Source organism: Oncorhynchus kisutch, linkage group LG30 (assembly GCF_002021735.2).
Source record: "Oncorhynchus kisutch isolate 150728-3 linkage group LG30, Okis_V2, whole genome shotgun sequence".
Taxonomy (NCBI): domain Eukaryota; kingdom Metazoa; phylum Chordata; class Actinopteri; order Salmoniformes; family Salmonidae; genus Oncorhynchus; species Oncorhynchus kisutch.
In genome coordinates, this window is record NC_034203.2 from 41,497,594 (window position 1) to 41,521,684 (window position 24,091).

Consider the following 24,091-nt stretch of genomic DNA (forward strand, 5'->3'; position numbering starts at 1 on the left):
AACAATGTCTACACTGTATTTCTGATCAATTTTATTTATTTTCATGGACAAAAAAAATGTGCTTTTATTTAAGAAATAAGGACATTTTCTAAGTGACCCCAAACTTTAGAACAGTAGTGTATACAGGGCAGCAGCCTCTAAGGTGCAGGGTTGAGTAACCGGGTGTTGGTTGTTTAACAGTCTGATGGTCAGTGTGTTGGCAGCAGCCACTCAATGTTAGTGGTGGCTGTTTAACAGTCTGATGGCCTTGAGATAGAAGCTGTTTTTCAGTCTCTCGGTCCCAGCTTTGATGCACCTGTACTGACCTCGCCTTCTGGATGATAGCGGGGTGAACAGGCCGTGGCTCGGGTGGTTGATGTCCTTTTTGGCTTCCCTGTGACATCGGGAGCTGTAGGTGTCCTGGAGGGCAGGCAGTGTGCCCCCAGTGATGCGTTGGGCTGACCGCACCACCCTCTGGAAAGCAGCGATACAGCCCGACAGGATGCTCTCAATTGTGCATCTATAAAAGTTTGTGAGGGTCTTAGGGTCCAAGCCGAATTTCTTCAGCCTCCTGAGGTTGAAGAGGCTCTGTTGCGCATTCTTCACCACACTGTCTGTGTGGGTGGACCATTTCAGATTGTCAGTGATGTGTACGCCAAGGAACTTGAAGCTTTCCACCTTCTCCACTGCGAGCCCGTCGATGTAGATAGGGGGGTGCTCCCTCTGCTGTTTCCTGAAGTTTATGATCATTTCGTTGACGTTGAGAGACATGTTATTTTCCTGGTTCCACTCCACCAGAACCCTCACCTCCTCCCTGTAGGCCGTCTCATCATTGTTAATAATCAGGCCTACTGCTGTTGTGTCGTCTGCAAACATGATGATTGAGATGGAGGCGTGCGTGGCCACGCAGTCGTGGGTGAACAGGGAGTACAGGTTGTCAATAGGTTAGCGGCGGTTAGGATGGTGGGTGGTGAAATAAATTATTGGAATTATAATGAGAGTCAGAACAAACACGAATCTGTTGGGTGTTTATCGTATGAATGCTATTATGAGCACTGTTGTCAGCTAAATTAATCAGTGTGCTTAGCCTTGTAGATTTTGGGAGAGATCTCTCTGTTGAAGAAATTAGATAATGCCACAACCGGGAGTCTGTGTTTCAGTCCTGTCACTTAAAATGAGTGTCCTTAAAAGTAAATACATTCTCTAGAACTGACAGGATAAAAAGACAGAAACAATCAGCGTTCAGTCATGGTCTGGTTTTAAGGTCACCAGACAGTTCCTCTCTTTGCAAATAGATCCACTTAAAGGGGCATCGAGCAAAGCTGTACTGACAGCAACATTTGAAGACTCAGCATTCAAGAAATATAAAGTGCTGTTTTCTGTCAGCCTTTGACTTTTGTCTTCTCACTGAGAAAAGAGCAGAAGCATTTCCCAAGACGATCATTCTGCCCTGACTAATAACTCCTTCCCTGTCTTTTCTCCTCCGTGTGCGTCTCTCTCTCTCTCTCTCTCTCTCTCTCTCTCTCTCTCTCTCTCTCTCTCTCTCTCTGTCTCTCTCTCTCTCTCTTTCTGTCTGTCTCCCTCTCTCTCTCTTTCTCTTTTCCGTCACTCCGAAGGAATGCGCTCTGCTCTCGCTATGTTTTCACACACACACGCACGCACACACGCACACACAGAGAGAGAGAGAGACACACACACAGAGAGAGAGAGAGAGACAGACAGAAAGAGAGAGAGACAGACAGAGAGAGAGAGAGAGAGAGAGAGAGACAGAGAGAGAGAGAGAGAGAGAGACAGAGAGAGGGAGAGAGAGAGAGAGAGACGCACACACAGAGAGAGAGAGAGAGAGAGAGAGAGAGAGAGAGAGAGAGAGAAGAGAGAGAGAGAGAGAGAGAGAGAGAGAGAGAGAGAGAGAGAGACGCACACACGGAGACACACACAAGCAAAATCCACTGGAGCTTGGGCTGCACACGTAAACAAAACACTGATTCAGCTCTGACAGGTTGGTACAACGAATCGCAGACCGCCACAAATTATACTTTTATGCCAGATTACCTAAGGGTACCCAGATACAGGCTTTTGTGACAAACACACACACACACAAACACTCACCCAGTATATTTATCTATAGCTGTGTCCACCCTTGTCCTCACCCAGTATATTTATCTATAGCTGTGTCCACCCTTGTCCTCACCCAGTATATTTATCTATAGCTGTGTCCACCCTTGTCCTCACCCAGTATATTTATCTATAGCTGTGTCCACCCTTGTCCTCACCCAGTATATTTATCTATAGCTGTGTATGCCCTTGTCCTCACCCAGTATATTATATATAAAATCAGGTCATCTTCCTTTACGGACTACAACGGAAATCTATCTCTGATTTTATTGTGTAATGCCTGTCAGGTTTTTTAAATGTCACTACTGTGTTTATATGTTGTTTTTTATGTAAACCAATCAGTCAATCAATCAGTCAATTAGTCAATCAATCAATTAGTGAATCAGTCAATCAGTCAATTAGTGAATATGTTAGTCAGTCAATCAATTAGTGAATCAGTCAATAAATCAGTCAATCCATCAGTCAACCAATCAGTCAATTAGTCAATCAATCAATCAATTAGTGAATCAATAAATCAGTCAATCCATCAGTCAACCAATTAGTCAATTAGTGAATCATTCAATCAATTAGCGAATCATTCAATCAATTAGTGAATCACTCAATCAACAGTTAATCAATCAGTCAATCAATCAATCAATTAGAGAATCAATCAGTCAATCAATCAGTCAATCAATTAGTGAATCAATCAATCAGTCAATAAATAAGTCAATCAATCAATGAATCAGTCAATCAGTCAACCAATCAGTCAATCAATCAATCAGTGAATAAATAAGTCAATCAGTCAATTAGTGAATCATTCAATCAATTAGCGAATCAATAAATCAATTAGTGAATCAATCTATTAGTGAATCACTCAATCAACAGTGAATAAATCAGTCAATCAGTCAATCAATCAATTAGTGAATCAATCAGTCAATCAATCAATTTGTGAATCAATCAATTTGTGAATCAATCAGTCAGTCAGTCAATCAATCAATCATACGCATCAGTTCTCTATCCATGCCACACAAGTTAATTAAATGGGGCGACAGGGTAGCCTAGTGGTTAGAGCGTTAGACTAGTAACCGAAAGGTTGCAAGTTCAAATCCCCTGAACAGGCAGTTACCCCACTGTTCCTAGGCCGTCTTTGAAAATAATAATTTGTTCTTAACTGACTTGCCTAGTTAAATAAAGGTTAAAAAAAACACATTGGACAGGAACAACATGGCTGTTTTGAAAGAGGTATTAAGTTATAAGTTATTAATTCTTTGTTTAGTTGGTGCAACGCCAATAAGGGTCTGTTCCAATGGCCTGCAAATGAGCTTCCCCGGTATTGGCATGGTCCTTGTGTAACCATACAAAGGCACGTCAATGGATTGATCCTGCGTTGGTGTGCTCACACGTGAAATAAAGAGAATGAGAATAAAGAAATCAATCACAGACTATTAATCTAACCATGTTTTTAATTTTAATGCTGAGTGATACATTCTATCATTCTAACCATGTTTGTTATTTTAATGCTGAGTGATACATTCTATCATTCTAACCATGTTTGTTATTTTAATGCTGAGTGATACATTCTATCATTCTAACCATGTTTGTTATTTTAATACTGAGTGATACATTCTATCATTCTAACCATGTTTGTTATTTTAATGCTGAGTGATACATTCTATCATTCTAACCATGTTTGTTATTTTAATGCTGAGTGATACATTCTATCATTCTAACCATGTTTGTTATTTTAATGCTGAGTGATACATTCTATCATTCTAACCATGTTTGTTATTTTAATGCTGAGTGATACATTCTATCATTCTAACCATGTTTGTTATTTTAATGCTGAGTGATACATTCTATCATTCTAACCATGTTTGTTATTTTAATGCTGAGTGATACATTCTATCATTCTAACCATGTTTGTTATTTTAATGCTGAGTGATACATTCTATCATTCTAACCATGTTTGTTATTTTAATGCTGAGTGATACATTCTATCATTCTAACCATGTTTGTTATTTTAATGCTGAGTGATACATTCTATCATTCTAACCATGTTTGTTATTTTAATGCTGAGTGATACATTCTATCATTCTAACCATGTTTGTTATTTTAATGCTGAGTGATACATTCTATCATTCTAACCATGTTTGTTATTTTAATGCTGAGTGATACATTCTATCATTCTAACCATGTTTGTTATTTTAATGCTGAGTGATACATTCTATCATTCTAACCATGTTTGTTATTTTAATGCTGAGTGATACATTCTATCATTCTAACCATGTTTGTTATTTTAATGCTGAGTGATACATTCTATCATTCTAACCATGTTTGTTATTTTAATGCTGAGTGATACATTCTATCATTCTAACCATGTTTGTTATTTTAATGCTGAGTGATACATTCTATCATTCTAACCATGTTTGTTATTTTAATGCTGAGTGAGACATTTGACCGCAAGGAGTGCAAATGTTTGGCTGCTGATCGATAGGCATATAACAAACTCATCCTTGTCTCTCTAATCTAAATCCACCTCTTCACCCTCCTCATCGTTCACTTAGGCCTCATTTAAATTCATTTGTGAAGTAAGGTGTACAATTATTGTGTCACGACTTCCGCCGAAGTCGGTCCCTCTCCTTCATCGGGCGGCGCCGATCCATTTTTCATTTTCCATTTGTTCTGTCTTTATCTTTTCACACCTGGCTTCAACTAATTACTTGTTTATTATTTAACCCCCTGTTCTACATGTTGTATTTGTGAGTGATTGTTTGTTGTATTGTTTGTTGTATTGTGGGCTTGGTAATGCTCTTGTATTTTGATAACTTTGAGTAAAGTTACTTTGATTTCCTCATCTCTGCTGTCCTGAGCCTGACTCCTCTGCACCAGCTACACACAGACCTTTACATATTGCCCATTAAGCAGATTGTCTTGTCGGGTAATGTTGTGAAAAGGTGAAGGGAAAAAGGCTCTACATACTTTTCTGTTTGTGATTTCAAAATCTGACGAATGAGAAGTGTAAAATACAAACATTTAGGACAAGCCAGGAAGGAGCAGGACTGTTTTTTTAGCTATAGCCTTTGTTTGGGGACTGTTTATTTTATTTATTTACAAAATCAAACGTCAGTGTCTCATGGCAGTTCTAGTGTTAAAGGGTCACTCTGTGATATTGATGGCAGGCTTTAAAGGGTCACTCTGTGATATTGATGGCAGGCTTTAAAGGGTCACTCTGTGATATTGATGGCAGGCTTTAAAGGGTCACTCTGTGATATTGATGGCAGGCTTTAAAGGGTCACTCTGTGATCTGGATGGCAGGCTTTAAAGGGTCACTCTGTGATCTGGATGGCAGGCTTTAAAGGGTCACTCTGTGATCTGGATGGCAGGCTTTAAAGGGTCACTCTGTGATATTGATGGCAGGCTTTAAAGGGTCACTCTGTGATCTGGATGGCAGGCTTTAAAGGGTCACTCTGTGATATTGATGGCAGGCTTTAAAGGGTCACTCTGTGATCTGGATGGCAGGCTTTAAAGGGTCACTCTGTGATCTGGATGGCAGGCTTTAAAGGGCCACTCTGTGATCTGGATGGCAGGTTTTAAAGGGTCACTCTGTGATCTGGATGGCAGGCTTTAAAGGGCCACTCTGTGATCTGGATGGCAGGTTTTAAAGGGTCACTCTGTGATCTGGATGGCAGGCTTTAAAGGGCCACTCTGTGATCTGGATGGCAGGCTTTAAAGGGCCACTCTGTGACATCTATTTTTATTTTTTAAGTCTCGGTGCCCACTCCCTAATGGTTTGATGCTTTATCATTAACATAAATAATCAAAGAAGGCTGTAAATATCACAGTGTCTTCTGTAGCTCTGTTGGTGGAGCATGGAGCTTTCAAGGCCTGTATTGTGGGTTTGATTCCTGCTGTGTCCACCCACACATAAAATGAATGCAGCATGAAAGTCAGAGAGAAAGGAGTCTGCTAAATGAGAGATATTAAATAAGACGGACCTTTGATCTGATATCTGAAGATTATTTGTCAGAAGGGATTTTGAGGAGGTTGTGAGGTTAGACTAGAGATAATCTGGGTTTAGGGAAAAGAACACACCGAGAGGGTGAATCTAAACCTGACCTTGGGTCAGAAATAAAAAAAAACACCCTGCATCATTTACCTCCAATCCACTATCAATCTAAACCTGACCTCAGGGCAGGCATAAAAAAACCACCCTGTATTATTTACCTCCAATCCACTATCAATCTAAACCTGACCTCAGGGCAGATATGGATCATGTGTGAAGTGGGTTTGTGATCAGTGGCTTTTCTAAAGAAAACACCCTTGGTGGTTCTGGCTTTTCTACCATGTTCCGAACGAGACTCTTTAGGAAACTAAAAGTCACATTTCCCAGAACTACAGAGAAGGAAGACAGACTTTTGGAGAAGGCATGGGGTCATCTGAAGGAATAGAGAGAGGGGACAATAATATCCAGAAATATCGCAGAGATTAATCGTTGTAGATATAGTTCCATATGAATGATATTACATGTGTGCACACACACACACACACACACACACACACACACACACACACACACACACACACACACACACACACACACACACACACACACACACACACACACACACACACACACACACACACACACACACACACACACACACTCTTCAATGATGCTTCAATATCAGTGAGACTGATACACACTCTTTTCCATGTCTCCCCATGTAAAAGAGTTTCTCTGACCACGATGGGACTTCCTTGTTAAATTTATAAAGGTCAAATAAACACGCTTTCATTTCCCTCCTCGGGCACTTAAAACCTTTAGAAATACCAACAGCCTTGGCCCTGTGTGTACTCAACAGCATAGTTCAGATATGCAGCATCCTCTCGAGACACCGTTATATAAATACATCTGAAAGAACACATCAACCGTACAGTGGTATAAAATCACGGGAAGAGAAATTGGAAAATATATTAATCTGGTAATATGAAAACGCCAGACACTCTCCACATCTCGTCTGAGCAGATAGTGACTTCTGCTTCCCAAATGGCACGCTGTTCCCTAGATAGTGCACTACTTTTGACTAGGGTCCATAGTGCCCTGTTCAAAAGTAGTGCACCACATAGAGAATAGTGTGACAATTGGAACGTAGTTAAATGAGTGCCAGCTCCTCCAGGGCCACTTCTGCTAGCTCTGACATTTCAGGCAATATAAACAGAGTGGAGCTAAATATGTTTTCCTCAGGAGTGGTGTGAAGGACAGGGGACTGATGAGTGGAGAGGGGACTGAGGGTTGGAGAGGGGACTGAGGGGTGGAGAGGGGGCTGAGGGGTGGAGAGGGGACTGAGTGTTGGAGAGGGGACTGAGGGGTGGAGAGGGGACTGAGGGGTGGAGAGGGGACTGAGGGGTGGAGAGGGGACTGAGGGGTGGAGAGGGGACTGATGAGTAGAGAGGGGACTGAGGGGTGGAGAGGGGACTGAGGGGTGGAGAGGGGACTGAGGGGTGGAGAGGGGATTGATGAGTGGAGAGGGGACTGAGGGGTGGAGAGGGGACTGAGGGGTGGAGAGGGGACTGACGGGTGGAGAGGGGATTGATGAGTGGAGAGGGGACTGAGGGGTGGAGGAAAGATAGGAGGGCAGAATTTGAGTTACTGAAGAATGGAGATGTTGAAGGATAGGGATGTTGAAGGATGGAGATGTTGAAGGATAGGGATGTTGAAGGATGGAGATGTTGAAAGATGGAGATGTTGAAGGATGGAGATGTTGAAAGATGGAGATGTTGAAGGATGGAGATGTTGAAGGATAGGGATGTTGAAGGATGGAGATGTTGAAGTATGGAGATGTTGATGGATGGAGATGTTGTAGGATGGAGATGTTGAAAGATGGAGATGTTGAAGTATGGAGATGTTGAAAGATGGAGATGTTGAAGGATAGAGATGTTGAAAGATGGAGATGTTGAAGAATGGAGATGTTGAAGAATGGAGATGTTGAAGGATGGAGATGTTGAAAGATGGAGATGTTGAAGTATGGAGATGTTGAAAGATGGAGATGTTGAAGGATAGAGATGTTGAAAGATGGAGATGTTGAAGAATGGAGATGTTGAAGAATGGAGATGTTGAAGGATGGAGATGTTGAAAGATGGAGATGTTGAAGGATGGAGATGTTGAAAGATGGAGATGTTGAAGTATGGAGATGTTGAAAGATGGAGATGTTGAAGGATAGAGATGTTGAAAGATGGAGATGTTGAAGAATGGAGATGTTGAAGAATGGAGATGTTGAAGGATGGAGATGTTGAAAGATGGAGATGTTGAAGGATGGATTGAAAATGTGTAGAAGATGGATTGTCCCTTCAGGTTCTGTAGAATAGGACCTTGTCACCATCACAGAACCTGTAGGAAATGTGACCCTGTATAGAGAGCTGTCTACACACTTAGCCCATCAATCTGACAATCATGACGGGGTAGCCTAGTGGTTAGAATGTTGGGCCAGTAACTGAAAGGTTGCTGGATCAAATCCCTGAGCTGACAAAGGTAAAAATCTGTCATTCTGAACAAGGCAGTTAACCTGCTTTACGTCGTCACTGTAAATAAGAATGTGTTCTTAACTGACTTGCCTGGTTGAATAAATCATTTTTAAAAACACAATGAGATCTCTCCCCAGACTCCAACTGGGGCTCAGTCAGGCAGAAGTAGAGTTGTGAGATAAAGACTAGTGTGACTTTGTCATTACAGGTTCCTTGTCCCAAATGGTATTACTTTTGACCAGGGCTCATAGCACAACAGGGCGCCAATGGGGACACAACACATGTTACCTCAGCGCTCTGTGCAGGGCTACGGCACTGTAGTCAATATGAACCCAGTGCTCTGTGCAGGGCTACGGTACTGTAGTCAATATGAACCCAGTGCTCTGTGCAGGGCCACGGTACTGTAGTCAATATGAAACCAGTGCTCTGTGCAGGGCCACGGTACTGTAGTCAATATGAACCCAGTGCTCTGTGCAGGGCCACGGTACTGTAGTCAATATGAACCCAGTGCTCTGTGCAGGGCTACGGTACTGTAGTCAATATGAACCCAGTGCTCTGTGCAGGGCTACGGTACTGTAGTCAATATGAACCCAATGCTCTGTGCAGGGCTACGGTACTGTAGTCAATATGAACCCAGTGCTCTGTGCAGGGCTACAGTACTGTAGTCAATATGAACCCAGTGCTCTGTGCAGGGCCACGGTACTGTAGTCAATATGAACCCAGTGCTCTGTGCAGGGCTACGGTACTGTAGTCAATATGAACCCAGTGCTCTGTGCAGGGCTACGGTACTGTAGTCAATATGAACCCAATGCTCTGTGCAGGGCTACGGTACTGTAGTCAATATGAACCCAGTGCTCTGTGCAGGGCTACAGTACTGTAGTCAATATGAACCCAGTGCTCTGTGCAGGGCCACGGTACTGTAGTCAATATGAACCCAGTGCTCTGTACAGGGCTACGGTACTGTAGTCAATATGAACCCAGTGCTCTGTGCAAGGCTACAGTACTGTAGTCAATATGAACCCAGTGCTCTGTGCAGGGCCACGGTACTGTAGTCAATATGAACCCAGTGCTCTGTGCAGGGCTACGGTACTGTAGTCAATATGAACCCAGTGCTCTGTGCAGGGCTACGGTACTGTAGTCAATTTGAACCCAGTGCTCTGTGCAGGACTACGGTACTGTAGTCAATTTGAACCCAGTGCTCTGTGCAGGACTACGGTACTGTAGTCAATTTGAACCCAGTGCTCTGTGCAGGACTACGGTACTGTAGTCAATATGAACCCAGTGCTCTGTGCAGGACTACGGCACTGTAGTCAATATGAACCCAGTGCTCTGTGCAGGACTACGGTACTGTAGTCAATATGAACCCAGTGGGCTTTTCTAAGTCTACTGCTGTATTGACAGGAAATGACGGTATTATAATTGGCTCCCTCTGAGTGGTTATCACAACATCTGTGTGTTTGAGGAATTCCCTTCCCTCACCAGTCTTTGAGCTCTGCGCAGACAGGGAATAGAGAGATAGATGATAGAGAGAGAGAGAGAGAGAGTGAGAGAGAGAGAGAGAGAGAGAGAGAGAGAGAGAGACAGAGAGAGAGAGACTATATGACAAGTGGACACAGAGGAGCGATGTGCTAACTGTTGTCATCTGCCGTGGTTCTCCCTCAGTCCCTCTCGCCCACAGACACGTCATCGACAGGGTCAACAGCAGGTAATGCTGAGGAGTCTAAACCCCAACAGAGAGATGTTCGCTGGCATATGCTCGGAGAGGAACAGAGAGAAGGAGAGTTTTTCCTTCATAAAAAGAGGATAGACAGATGTTAGTATGTTAATTAGGCTGGAGAGGGAGAGCGAGAGAGAGAGAACAGAGAGAATAGAGAGAATTGAATTGAGATATAGATGATGATCTGGTGCTCCTGTCACCAACCAAGGAAGACCTACAGCAGCACCAAGATCTTCTGCACAGATTCCTGTCAGACCTGGGCCCTGACAGTATATCTCAGTAAGACAAAAAAAAGGTGGTTCCAAAAAAGGTCCAGTTGCCAGGACCACAAATACAAAATTCCATCTAGATACTGTTGCCCTAGAGCACACAAAAAAACTATACATACCTCGGCGCCACAGGTAACTTCCACAAAGCTGTGAATGAGGCAAGAAGGACCTTCAAAAGGAACATAGAATTTGAAATACCAATTAGAATCTGGCAAAAAAAATCCTGGAATCAGTTATAGAATCCTGGAATCAGTTATAGAATCCTGGAATCAGTTATGGAACCCATTTCCCTTTGTGGTTGTGAGGTCTGGGGTTCCGCTCACCAACCTATAATTCGCAAAAATGGGACAAACCGCAAATGTGCACATGTGTATCAAATCAAATGTTACATGCGCCGAATACAACAGTGAAATGCTTACTTACAAGCACTTAACCAACAATGCAGCTTAATTGCATTAGGGGGCGCTATTAAACATTTTGGATGAAAAACGTTCCCGTTTTAAACAAGATATTTTGTCACGAAAAGATGCTCGACTATGCATATAATTGACAGCTTTGGAAAGAAAACACTCTGACGTTTCCAAAACTGCACAGATATTGTCTGTGAGTGCCACAGAACTGATGTTACAGGCGAAACCCAGATAAAAATCCAACCAGGAAGTGACGCATTTTTGTGTGAATGAGCTACGAATGAGCTTACGTCTTCCCCAAGGTGTCTACAGCATTGTGATGTCTTTTTAGGCATTTCCATTGAAGAATGGCTGTAAGGGACCATATATAGCACGTGGTCACATAGTGTCTCCTGCAGAAAATCTTGCGTAAAATACTGAGGTAGACATTTTTCCAATCGCTTCTTATGAGAAACCAATTGCCTCAACGGATATATTATCGAATATATATGTTAAAAACACCTTGAGGATGGATCCTAAACAACGTTTGCTGTGTTTCTGTCGATATTATGGAGCAAATTTTGAAAAAAAGTTTGGCGTTATAGTTGTAGCATTTTACGGTCGATTACTCAGCCAAGCATGATGAAGAAACGGGAGCTATTTCGCCTACACAATTAATCTTTTTGAAAAAAAGGAACATTTGCTATCTAACTTGGAGTCTCCTGAGTGAAAAGCATCCGAAGTTCTTCAAAGGTAAATGATTTAATTTGGTTGCTTTTCTTATTTTCGTGAAAATGTTGCCTGCTGCCAGCAGAGCTAGCATAGCATTATGCCATGATAAACTTACTCAAATGTTAGTCTAACGTTGGCTGTAACGCATATTTTGAAAATCTGAGATGACAGTGTTGTTAACAAAAGGCTAAGCTTGTGTTTGAATGTATTTATTTCCTTTCATTTGAGATTTTCATGAATAGGAAAAGTTTGTAGGGGTATTTATGTCCGCTGCGTTATGCTAATGCGTTTGAGGCTATGATTACGCTCCCGGATACGGGTTTGCTCGTCGCAAGAGGTTAATGAAAAATAAGTGTAACGTTTTTGGGATAGGGGGCAGCATTTTCGCTTTTGGATGAATAGCGTGCCCAGAGTGAACTGCCTCCTACTGTGTCCCAAATGCTAATATATGCATATTATTATTAGTATTCGATAGAAAACACTCTGAAGTTTCTAAAACTGTTTGAATGATGTCTGTCAGTATGACAGAACTCATATGCCAGGCGAAAACCTGAGAAAAATCCAACCAGGAAGTGGGACATCTGAGGTTTGTAGTTTTTCAAAGCTTGGCCCAACGAATACACATTGAGATATGGATGAGGTTGCACTTCCGACGACTTCCACTAGATGTCAACCGTCTTTTGAAACTTGAATGAGGATTCTACTATAAAGGAGGGGCTCATGAGACCTCTTTGAGTCAGCTGTCTGGCAGAGAGCCTTGTTTTTTTATTTTATCTGACACAGCGGTTGTATTAAGGAGAAGTCTATCTTTAATTCTGTGAACAACACTTGTATCTTTTATCAATGTTTATTATGAGTATTCCTGCAAAATCACCGGATGTTTTGGAATCAAAATATTACTGCACATAAGGCGCCAATGTAAAACTCTGATTTTTTGATATAAATATGCACATTATTGAACAAAACATACATGTATTGTGTAACATGATGTCCTATGAGTATCATCTGATGAAGATCATCAAAGGTTAGTGATACATTTTATCTATATTTCTGCTTTTTGTGACTCCTCTCTTTGGCTGGAAAAATGGCTGTGTGTTTTTTCGAGTTGGTGGTGATCTAACATAATCATATGTTGTGCTTTAGCTGTAAAGCATTTTTGAAATGAGACATGATGGGTAGATTAACAAGATGGTTATGTTTCATTTGCTGTATTGGACTTGTTAATGTGTGAATGTTACATATTTCAAAAAAATATTTTTGAATTTCGGGCGCTGCCTTTTCAGTGGAATGTTGTCGAGGCTGGAAAAATGGCTAGAAAGATTAAGTAAAAAATAGATAAGTAAGATATTAAATAAAAAATAATAAGTAATTAAAGAGCAGCAGTAATATAACAGTAGCGAGGCGGCAGGGTAGCCTAGTGGTTAGAGCATTGGACAAGTAACCGAAAGGTTGCAAGTTCAAATCCCCGAGCTGGCAAGGTACAAAATCTGTCGTTCTGCCCCTGAACAGGCAGTTAACCCACTGTTCCTAGGCCATCATTGAAAATAAGAATTTGTTCTTAACTGACTTGCCTAGTAAAATAAAGGTAAAAAAAAAAATATATATATATATACAGGGAGGTACCGGTACAGAGTCAATGTGGAGGCTATATACAGGGAGGTACCGGTACAGAGTCAATGTGGAGGCTATATACAGGGGGTATGTTACAGAGTCAATGTGGGGGCTGTATACAGGGGGTACCGGTAAAGAGTCAATGTGCTGAGGTACAGGTTAGTCGAGGTAATTGAGATAATATGTACAGTACATGTAATTGTGGTAACATGTATATGTAGGTAGAGTTAAAGTGACTATGCATAGATAATAACCAGAGAGTAGCAGCAGCGTAAAAAGGGTGGGGGCCTTGATGGCAGAAATCTTGGCCCCAGTGATGTAGTGGGCCGTACGCACTATCCTCTGTCGTGCCTTGCTCAGAGACCGAGCAGTTGCCATACCAGGCAGTGATGCAACTAGTCAGGATGCTCTCGGTGGTGCAGCATTCGCCTACTGTATATACTGTGACACACGCACTTATCTCATAGTATTCCATACAGGAGTTAAGGCCATGCAACCTGAGTTAAAACTCGAGTGAGCTGCACGTTTACAGTATGCATGGCGACATATATTTATGTGGTGGGACACTTGATACGGTCACACGAATATTGTTGTATATACAGTGCCTTGCGAAAGTATTCGGCCCCCTTGAACTTTGCGACCTTTTGCCACATTTCAGGCTTCAAACATAAAGATATAAAACTGTATTTTTTTTGTGAAGAATCAACAACAAGTGGGACACAATCATGAAGTGGAACGACATTTATTGGATATTTCAAACTTTTTCAACAAATCACAAACTGAAAAATTGGGCATGCCGAATACTTTCGCAAGGCACTGTATATTGTTGAATATTGTTGTGGTATGTCACAAAATCATGTTACGAACGCACATATCAATATTCATTTTATATATATATATTTATTTTTATAATATATTTTTTTGTTTGTTGCTAAGTCTTGCTACGTGGATGGGTCTCTACAGAACTAGCGATGCGAAGTGGCTTTCTGAGAAAACCTCTCTAATGTTACACATAACTTCATCTGCGATGTCTTCATCAATTAAATTGCTTTACCTGCGGTACAGCCAAATGGTTACTTGCATAGATGCAATATCAGAAATGTACAGCGTCACTATAAATAAAATACAGTATGTACAATACCAACAATATCAATAGCGATAGTGATAGACGAGGTAGTTAGGTTTATATGCATACAATCAGTGGTAAAGTGGCTGAGCAGCAGGATAAAAAATAGTAGCAGCAACGTATGTGTGTGTGTGTGTGTGTGTGTGTGTGTGTGTGTGTGTGTGTGTGTGTGTGTGTGTGTGTGTGTGTGTGTGTGTGTGTGTGTGTGTGTTAGGAGAGAGTCATTTTAATTAATAGAGGCACTGCGGACAGTGGTGATGACTGGTCCGTCCGAACTAGGCATGAACAAGGGAATCTATCTTCGGAGAGCCTGTTTCTGTCCTGCCCTCGACTTTGGGTCAGGACATGTGATGTCCCATTGCCTCTTCGTCGCAAAAACTCCCTGATCTTCTCAAAAATCTAAGTTTGTCTAGCGGTGTGCTTGTACAGTCCAGGTGGTGCTTGTACAGACGGACCATCTATGGGAGGAAGGACGTCATCGTTGCGCAGACTGAGTCCGAACGCTCCTTGGCGACAACAACACCATGCTCCAGAGCTTTGAAGCTGTAAAACAGGAAAGAACCAAAAAAAATAAGTCATTACAACCTTGCAGATCAATTCACCTTCCAAGTTTAGAGAAGAAGAATAACCGCATACAATGCAATGAAAAGGATATTCAACCTGAAGTGCTGCTATTGCTTGATCTGTGTCAGTGGCCTGAAGTACAGAGTCAGGTGTTGTTGCCAGCCATAGCTTTCCACCAGCACCGTATCATCCTCCAGTCCAACCAGCTGTGGGATGTGAGGTCAATAAAAGCAGTGCCAAATCGTGTTGGCGGTCAATTAAATAATCAGAATGTGTTTATGCTTGACATACCAAGTGTTTTCATCGATTCCTTGTAGAGACGCCACACCGCTGCTTTTGTCACATGGGATGGCTGTCACGCCCTGATCTGTTTCACCTGTTCCTGTGATTGTCTCCACCCCATTCAGGGGTCGCTTATTTTACCCCAGTGTATTTATCCCTGTGAGAGAGCGAGAGAGCGCAGAGGGTTCTACATGGAACACAAAAGGGTTCTACATGGAAAACAAAAGGGTTCTACATGGAACACATAAGGTGTTCTACATGGAACACAAAAGGGTTCTAAAAAAGGGTTCTACATGGAACACAAAGGGGTTCTACATGGAACACATAAGGGTTCTACATGGAACACAAAAGGGTTCTACATGGAACACAACAGGGTTCTACATGGAACACATAAGGGTTCTACATGGAACACAAAAGGGTTCTACATGGAACACAAAAGGGTTCTACATGGAACACAAATGGGTTCTACATGGAACACAAAGGGGTTCTACATGGAACACAAAAGGGTTCTACATGGAACACAAATGGGTTCTACATGGAACACAAAAGGGTTCTACATGGAACACAAAAGGGTTCTACATGGAACACAAATGGGTTCTACATGGAACACAAAAGGGTTCTACATGGAACACAAAAGGGTTCTACATGGAACACAAAAGGGTTCTACATGGAACACAAATGGGTTCTACATGGAACACAAAGGGGTTCTACATGGAACACAAAAGGGTTCTACATGGAACACAAAAGGGTTCTACATGGAACACAAAAGGGTTCTACATAGAACACAAAAGGGTTCTACATGGAACACAAAAGGGTTCTACATGGAACACCTTAAAAGAGGTTTTCAAGGTGTTATCCTTTTCTTGACTTCACTTTTTCTTGTAAGAGTGTCTAGTTTTAATCATGCTCTCCTAACAGGGTCATTTTCCCTTATCTGACATATCAATTTCACATAAGCAGAATACAGAGTGAAAATTGATGTTCCCGCCTGCAAAGAACTGCATATTGTTACACAGGGAGTGAGAGCAGAGCAGAAAGGACATTATGGGATTGAAACAGCTAGTCTACTGGGTGTGAGTGGGTTCCCCCGCTGGTCCAATCTACCACGCATCTTCTGCTCTCTCTCTCTCTCTCTCTCACACACACACAGGCACACTCACACATACACACACACACTCACACATACACACACACTCACACATACACAAACACACACATCCCAGACACACACACACAGAGAGAGAGAGAGAGCGCAGCATTACACTGCAGCGTGAGCTGATGAAGCAGGGAACATGAATTAAGACAGAAAGCTATTGAGGTAAAGGAGAAAAGTGTCTTCGTCTTATCCTTGTGTTCTTCTGGAAAATACAAAGATGAAGGACGACATATTTGAAAGAACTAGAGAGGTCGGAGGTCACAGTGAGGTCAAAACTCTTATTGTATCATTGTGTTCATGTTTAAAAGTGTAGTAAGATATTTATTATAAATCTTGACCGGTTGCATCGTTGTCTGGTATGGCAACTGCTTGGCAACCGATCATAAGCGCTACTGAGGGTAGTGCGTACGGCCCAGTACATCACTTCCCCCCCCCTTATGTACATTGCTGCTACTCACTGTTTATTATCTATGCATGGTCACTTTACCTCTACCTACATGTACATTACCTCAATGACTTTGACTAACCGGTAACCCCCGCACATTGACTCAGTACGGGTACCTCCTATATAGTCTCCACATTGACTCTGTACAGGTACCCCCTGTATATAGCCTCCACATTGACTCTGTACGGGTACCCCCTGTATATAGCCTCCACATTGACTCTGTACCGGTATCCCCTGTATATAGCCTCCACATTGACTCTGTATCGGTACCTTCTGTATATAGCCTCCACATTGACTCAGTACGGGTACCTCCTGTATATAGTCTCCACATTGACTCTGTACAGGTACCCCCTGTATATAGCCTCCACATTGACTCAGTACCGGTACCCCCTGTATATAGCCTCCACATTGACTCGGTACCAGTACCTCCTGTATATAGCCTCCACATTGACTCTGTACCAGTACCCCCTGTATATAGCCTCCACATTGACTCTGTACCGGTATCCCCTCTATATAGTCTCCACATTGACTCTGTACCGGTACCCCCTGTATATAGCCTCCACATTGACTCTGTACCAGTACCCCCTGTATATAGCCTCCACATTGACTCTGTACCGGTACCCCCTGTATATAGTCTCCACATTGACTCTGTACCGGTACCCCCTGTATATAGCCTCCACATTGACTCTGTACCGGTACCCCCTGTATATAGCCTCCACATTGACTCTGTATCGGTACCTTTTGTATATAGCCTCCAAATTGACTCTGTACGAGTAACACCTGTATATAGCCTCCACATTGACTCAGTACCGGTACCCCCTGTATATAGCCTCCACATTGACTATGTACCGGTACCCCCTGTATATAGCCTCCACATTGACTCTGTACCGGTACCCCCTGTATATAGCCTCCACATTGACTGTGTACCGGTACCCCCTGTATATAGCCTCCACATTGACTCTGTACCGGTACCCCCTGTATATAGCCTCCACATTGACTCAGTACCGGTACCCCCTATATATAGCCTCCACAATGACTCTGTACCGGTACCCCCTGTATATAGCCTCCACATTGACTCTGTACCGGTACGCCCTGTATATAGCCTCCACATTGACTCTGTACCGGTACCCCCTGTATATAGCCTCCACATTGACTCTGTACCAGTACCCCCTGTATATAGCCTCCACATTGACTCTGTACCGGTACCCCCTGTATATAGCCTCCACATTGACTCTGTACCGGTACCCCCTGTATATAGCCTCCACATTGACTCTGTATCTGTCACGCCTTGGTCTTAGTGATTTGTGTTTTCGTTATATATTTGGTCAGGCCAGGGTGTGACAGGGGTTTACGTGTTGTATTTCGTATTGGGGTTTGTAGTATTTGGGATCGCGGCTGATTAGGGGTGTTGTATAGGCTTGGCTGCCTGAGGCGGTTCTCAATCAGCTGTCAGGTGATTCTCGTTGCCTCTGATTGGGAACCGTATTTAGGTAGCCTGAGTTTCGCTTTGTCTTTCGTGGGTGATTGTTCCTGTCTCTGTGTAGTTTCACCAGATAGGCTGTAATAAGTTTCACGTTCCGTTTGTTGTTTTTTTGTATTTATTTTGTTATTTCATGTACCGTCACTTTTCCTTCATTAAAGACATGAGTAACCACCACGCTGCATTTCGGTCCGACTCTCTCTCAACAAACGAAGAATACCGTTACAGAATCACCCACCACACACGGACCGAGTGGCGTGGTTACAGGCAGCGACCGCAGGAAAAGCGAAAGGAGGAATGGACATGGGAAGACGTATTGGATGGCATGGAGTATACGACGTGGGAAGAAATCGACAGGTGGGCGGCCGACCCAGAGAGAGTGCAGGAGCCCGCATGGGATTCGCTGGAGCAGTGCGAAGAAGGCTATAGGCGAATGGAGTTGGAGAAAAGAAAGACACGGCGGCGCAGAGCGAAGCCCGAAAAGCAGCCCCAAAAATGTATTGGGGGGGGGGCTTAGAGGGAGAGTGGCTGAGTCAGGAGATGGACCTGAGCCAACTCTCCTTGTTTATCGTGAGGAGCCAAGGAGGAGACCAGAACCAGAGCCGGTGTTAGAGGTGAGCGAAGATGAGACTGTGAAGGAGTTAATGGGGAAAGTAGAGTGGAGAGTAAATGAGGGAGTTGGTAGCTTGGTGCTATAGATATCATATTCGTCCGACGGATCGTGTCGGGGATTTGATGGCACCTGAGTTAGCGCTCCATACTCGTCCTGAGGTGTGTGTTAGTCGGCTGGTGAAGTTGGTGCCAGCCTCACGCACCAGGCCTCCTGTGCACATCCCTAGCCTTGCACATCCTGTGCCACCTCCACACACCAGTCCTCCGGTAGCAGTTCCCCGCACCAGGCTTCCTGTGCGTGTCCTCGCTCCAGTATTACCAGTGCCCGCAAAACGCATCAGGCCTACAGTGCGCCTCGCCTCTCCTGCTCTGTCGGAGTCTCCCGCCTGTTCAGCACAGCCAGAGCCTTCCTTCCCTCCTGCTCTGTCGGAGTCTCCCGCCTGTTCAGCACAGCCAGAGCCTTCCTTCCCTCCTGCGCTGTCGGAGTCTCCCGCCTGTTCAGCGCAGCCAGCGTTTTCCTCCTCTCCTGCGCTGTCGGAGTCTCCCTCCTGTTCAGCGCTATCAGAGCCTTTCTTCTCTACAGCGCTGCCGGAGCCTCCTGCCTGTTTGAAGCAGCCTGAGCTGCCAATCTGCAGGGTGCTGTCAGCCTGCATGGAGCAGTTAGAGCTGTCAGTCTGCAAGGAGCTGCCAGTCTGCAAGGAGCTGTCAGTCTGCAAGGAGCTGCCAGTCTGCAAGGTGCTGTCAGCCTGCATGGAGCAGTCAGAGCTGTCAGTCTGCAAGGAGCTGCCAGTCTGCAGGGAGCTGTCAGTCTGCAAGGAGCTGTCAGTCTGCAAGGAGCTGCCAGTCTGCAAGGAGCTGTCAGCCTGCATGGAGCAGTCAGAGCTGTCAGTCTGCATGAAGCAGCCAGAGCTGTCAGTCTGCAAGGAGCCGGAGCCGCCACCAATGACAGACGCCCACCCGGACCCTCCCTTTGGTTTTGAGGTGCGTCCGGGAGTCCGCACCTTGGGGGGGGGGTTCTGTCACGCCTTGGTCTTAGTGATTTGTGTTTTCGTTATATATTTGGTCAGGCCAGGGTGTGACAGGGGTTTACGTGTTGTATTTCGTATTGGGGTTTGTAGTATTTGGGATCGCGGCTGATTAGGGGTGTTGTATAGGCTTGGCTGCCTGAGGCGGTTCTCAATCAGCTGTCAGGTGATTCTCGTTGCCTCTGATTGGGAACCGTATTTAGGTAGCCTGAGTTTCGCTTTGTCTTTCGTGGGTGATTGTTCCTGTCTCTGTGTAGTTTCACCAGATAGGCTGTAATAAGTTTCACGTTCCGTTTGTTGTTTTTTTGTATTTATTTTGTTATTTCATGTATCGTCACTTTTCCTTCATTAAAGACATGAGTAACCACCACGCTGCATTTCGGTCCGACTCTCTCTCAACAAACGAAGAACGCCGTTACAGTATCGGTACCTTCTGTATATAGCCTCCACATTGACTCTGTACCGGTACCCCCTGCATATAGCCTCCACATTGACTCTGTACCAGTACCCCCTGTATATAGCCTCCACATTGACTCTGTACCAGTACCCCCCTGTATATAGTCTCCACATTGACTCTGTATCGGTACCTTCTGTATATAGCCTCCACATTGACTCTGTACCGGTACCCCCTGTATATAGCCTCCACATTGACTCTGTACCGGTACCCCTTGTATATAGCCTCCACATTGACTGTGTACCGGTACCCCCTGTATATAGCCTCCACATTGACTCTGTACCGGTACCCCCTGTATATAGCCTCCACATTGACTCTGTACCGGTACCCTCCTGTATATAGCCTCCACATTGACTCTGTACCGGTACCCCCTGTATATAGCCTCCACATTGACTGTGTACCGGTACCCCCTGTATATAGCCTCCACATTGACTCTGTACCGGTACCCCCTGTATATAGCCTCCACATTGACTCAGTACCGGTACCCCCTGTATATAGCCTCCACATTGACTCTGTACCGGTACCCCCCTGTATATAGCCTCCACATTGACTCTGTACCGGTACGCCCTGTATATAGCCTCCACATTGACTCTGTACCGGTACCCCCTGTATATAGCCTCCACATTGACTCTGTAGCAGTACCCCCTGTATATAGCCTCCACATTGACTCTGTACCGGTACCCCCTGTATATAGCCTCCACATTGACTCTGTACCGTTACCCCCTGTATATAGCCTCCACATTGACTCTGTACCGGTACCCCCTGTATATAGGCTCCACATTAACTCTGTACCGGTTCCCCCTGTATATAGCCTCCACATTGACTCTGTACCGGTACCCCCTGTATATAGCCTCCACATTGACTCTGTACCGGTACCCCCTGTATATAGCCTCCACATTGACTCTGTACCGTTACCCCCTGTATATAGCCTCCACATTGACTCTGTACCGGTACCCCCTGTATATAGGCTCCACATTAACTCTGTACCGGTTCCCCCTGTATATAGCCTCCACATTGACTCTGTACCGTTACCCCCTGTATATAGCCTTCACATTGACTCTGTACCGGTACCCCCTGTATATAGGCTCCACATTAACTCTGTACCGGTTCCCCCTGTATATAGCCTCCACATTGACTCTGTACCGGTACCCCCTGTATATAGGCTCCACATTAACTCTGTACCGGTTCCCCCTGTATATAGCCTCCACATTGACTCTGTACCGGTACCCCCTGTATATAGCCTCCACATTGACTCTGTACCAGTACCCCCTGCATATAGCCTCCACATTGACTCTGTACCAGTACCCCCTGTATATAGCCTCCACATTGACTCTGTACAGGTACCCCCTGTATATAGCCTCCACATTGACTCTGTACCAGTACCCCCTGCATATAGCCTCCACATTGACTCTGTACCAGTACCCCCTGTATGTATTTAGTCTCGTTACTGTTATTTTATTGTGTTACTTTTTTATTTATTTTTTACTTTAGTTTATTTAGTAAATATTTCCTTTACTCAATTTTTTGAACTGCATTGTGGGTAAGGTCCTGTTGTATTCCGCGCATGTGACAAATAAAATGTTTTTTGTTTTGATATAAAATAATTAACATGTTTTTGTTTTTTCTAACTAAGAGGTCTGTCACTTGATTCAGATGCTGTTTTACATACGAATGACTAGAGATCGTTGCAGTCAGCATGAGGTGTGATGAGGGTTTCTATGGATGATTCTCTGGTGAAGGGAGGAAGAGTCAAAACCACACAGAGCCACAGACAGAAACTTGCGTGGCAAGTAGCATGGAGAGAGAAGGCCTTCTACGCCATCAAAAGGAACATAAAGTTCGACATACCAATTAGCATCTGGCTAAAAATACTTGAATCAGTTATAGAACCCATTGTCCTATATGGTTGTGAAGTCTGGGGTCCGCTCACCAACCAAGACTTCACAAAATGGGACAAACACCAAATTGAGACTCTGCACGCAGAATTCTGCAAAAACATCCTCAGTGTACAACGCAGACACCAAATAATGCATGCAGAGCAGAATTAGGCCGATACCCACTAATTATCAAAATCCAGAAAAGAGCCTTTCAATTCTACAACCACCTAAAAGGAAGCGATTCCCAAACCTTCCATAACAAAGCCATCACCTACAGAGTGATGAACCTGGAGAAGAGTCCCCTAAGCAAGCTGGTCCTGGGGCTCCGTTCACAAACACAAGCAGACCCCACAGCGCCCCAGGACAGCAACACAATTAGACCCCACAGCGCCCCAGGACAGCAACACAATTAGACCCCACAGAGCCCCAGGACAGCAACACAATTAGACCCCACAGAGCCCCAGGACAGCAACACAATTAGACCCCACAGCGCCCCAGGACAGCAACACAATTAGACCCCACAGAGCCCCAGGACAGCAACACAATTAGACCCCACAGCGCCCCAGGACAGCAACACAATTAGACCCCACAGAGCCCCAGGACAGCAACACAATTAGACCCAAACAAATCATGAGAAAACAAAAAGATAATTACTTGATACATTGAAAATAATTCACAAAAAAACCAGAGCAAACTAGAATGCTATTTGTCCCTAAACAGAGAGTACATGGTGGCAGAATACCTGACCACTGTCACTGACACAAAATTAAGCAAAGCTTTGACTATGTACAGACTCAGTGAGCATAGCCTTGCTATTGAGAAAGGCTGCCGTAGGCAGACCTGGCTCTCAAGAGAAGACAGGCTATGTGAACACTGCCCACAAAATGAGGTGGAAACTAAGCTGCACTTCCTAACCTCCTGCCCAATGTATGACCATATTAGAGACATAGATTTCCCTCAGATTACACAGACCCACAAAGAATTTACAAACGAATCCAATTTTGATAAACTCCCATATCTATTGGGTGAAATAGCGCAGTGTGCCATCACAGCAGCAAGACGTGTAACCTGTTGTATCATCCCCTGCTCTTCACCGAGCAGGAAGAAGAGATCAGCGTACCTTCTGCCCAGACGTTTGTCCGTCGCTGTCGTCGTACTTGGAGGACAGCCCGGTCGGCCCTCTTCAAGACCACCTCCAGATATTGACGACAAGCGGATCGCCATCGGACCCCAGCTCCCCGGCTGTCCACCATGGGATATGCCCCTCTGGGTGGAATCCCACAAACCCCTCCCCCCTGTTTATCCAAAATGATTACCTCCTCTGCTGTTCAACTTCTGTTGCCCTTCGCATACATCCCCTTTCATGTTGTTCAACTTCTGTTGTCCTTCTCATACATCCCCTTTCATGTTGTTCAACTTCTGTTGTCCTTCACATACATCCCCTTTCATGCCCTTTGTCTCCTGTTTTCAGACCTGTCTTTTGCATTTCCCTGTTGGATTAGTAAACTGATGTTAATTTGATGTTGTCTGCATCTGGGTCTTGCCTCAAAACGTGATATTTATATTTATTTTTGTTTATTTCGCTTTTGTTTATTATCTCTTTCACTTGCTTAGGCAATGTAAACATGCTTCCCATGCCAATAAAGCCCGTTGAATTGAATTTAGAGAGAGGGATTCAGAGAGAAGGGGAACGGGGAGAGGGAGAGAGTTGGGCAGAGAGAGCAAGAGAGAGAGAGAGAGAGAGAGAGAGAGAGAGA

General features: G+C 44.1%; 1 long non-coding RNA gene across 1 annotated transcript; it reads right to left on the reverse strand.

Moving 5' to 3' along the window:
- Positions 1-14,039: 14,039 nt before the first annotated feature.
- Positions 14,040-23,814, reverse strand: LOC116358669 (uncharacterized). Its single transcript, XR_004206451.1, has 4 exons — positions 23,455-23,814; positions 15,295-15,442; positions 15,100-15,209; positions 14,040-14,982 (listed from the first exon to the last, which is right to left on the reverse strand). It is a non-coding gene; the product is annotated as an uncharacterized LOC116358669 (long non-coding RNA).
- Positions 23,815-24,091: the final 277 nt, after the last annotated feature.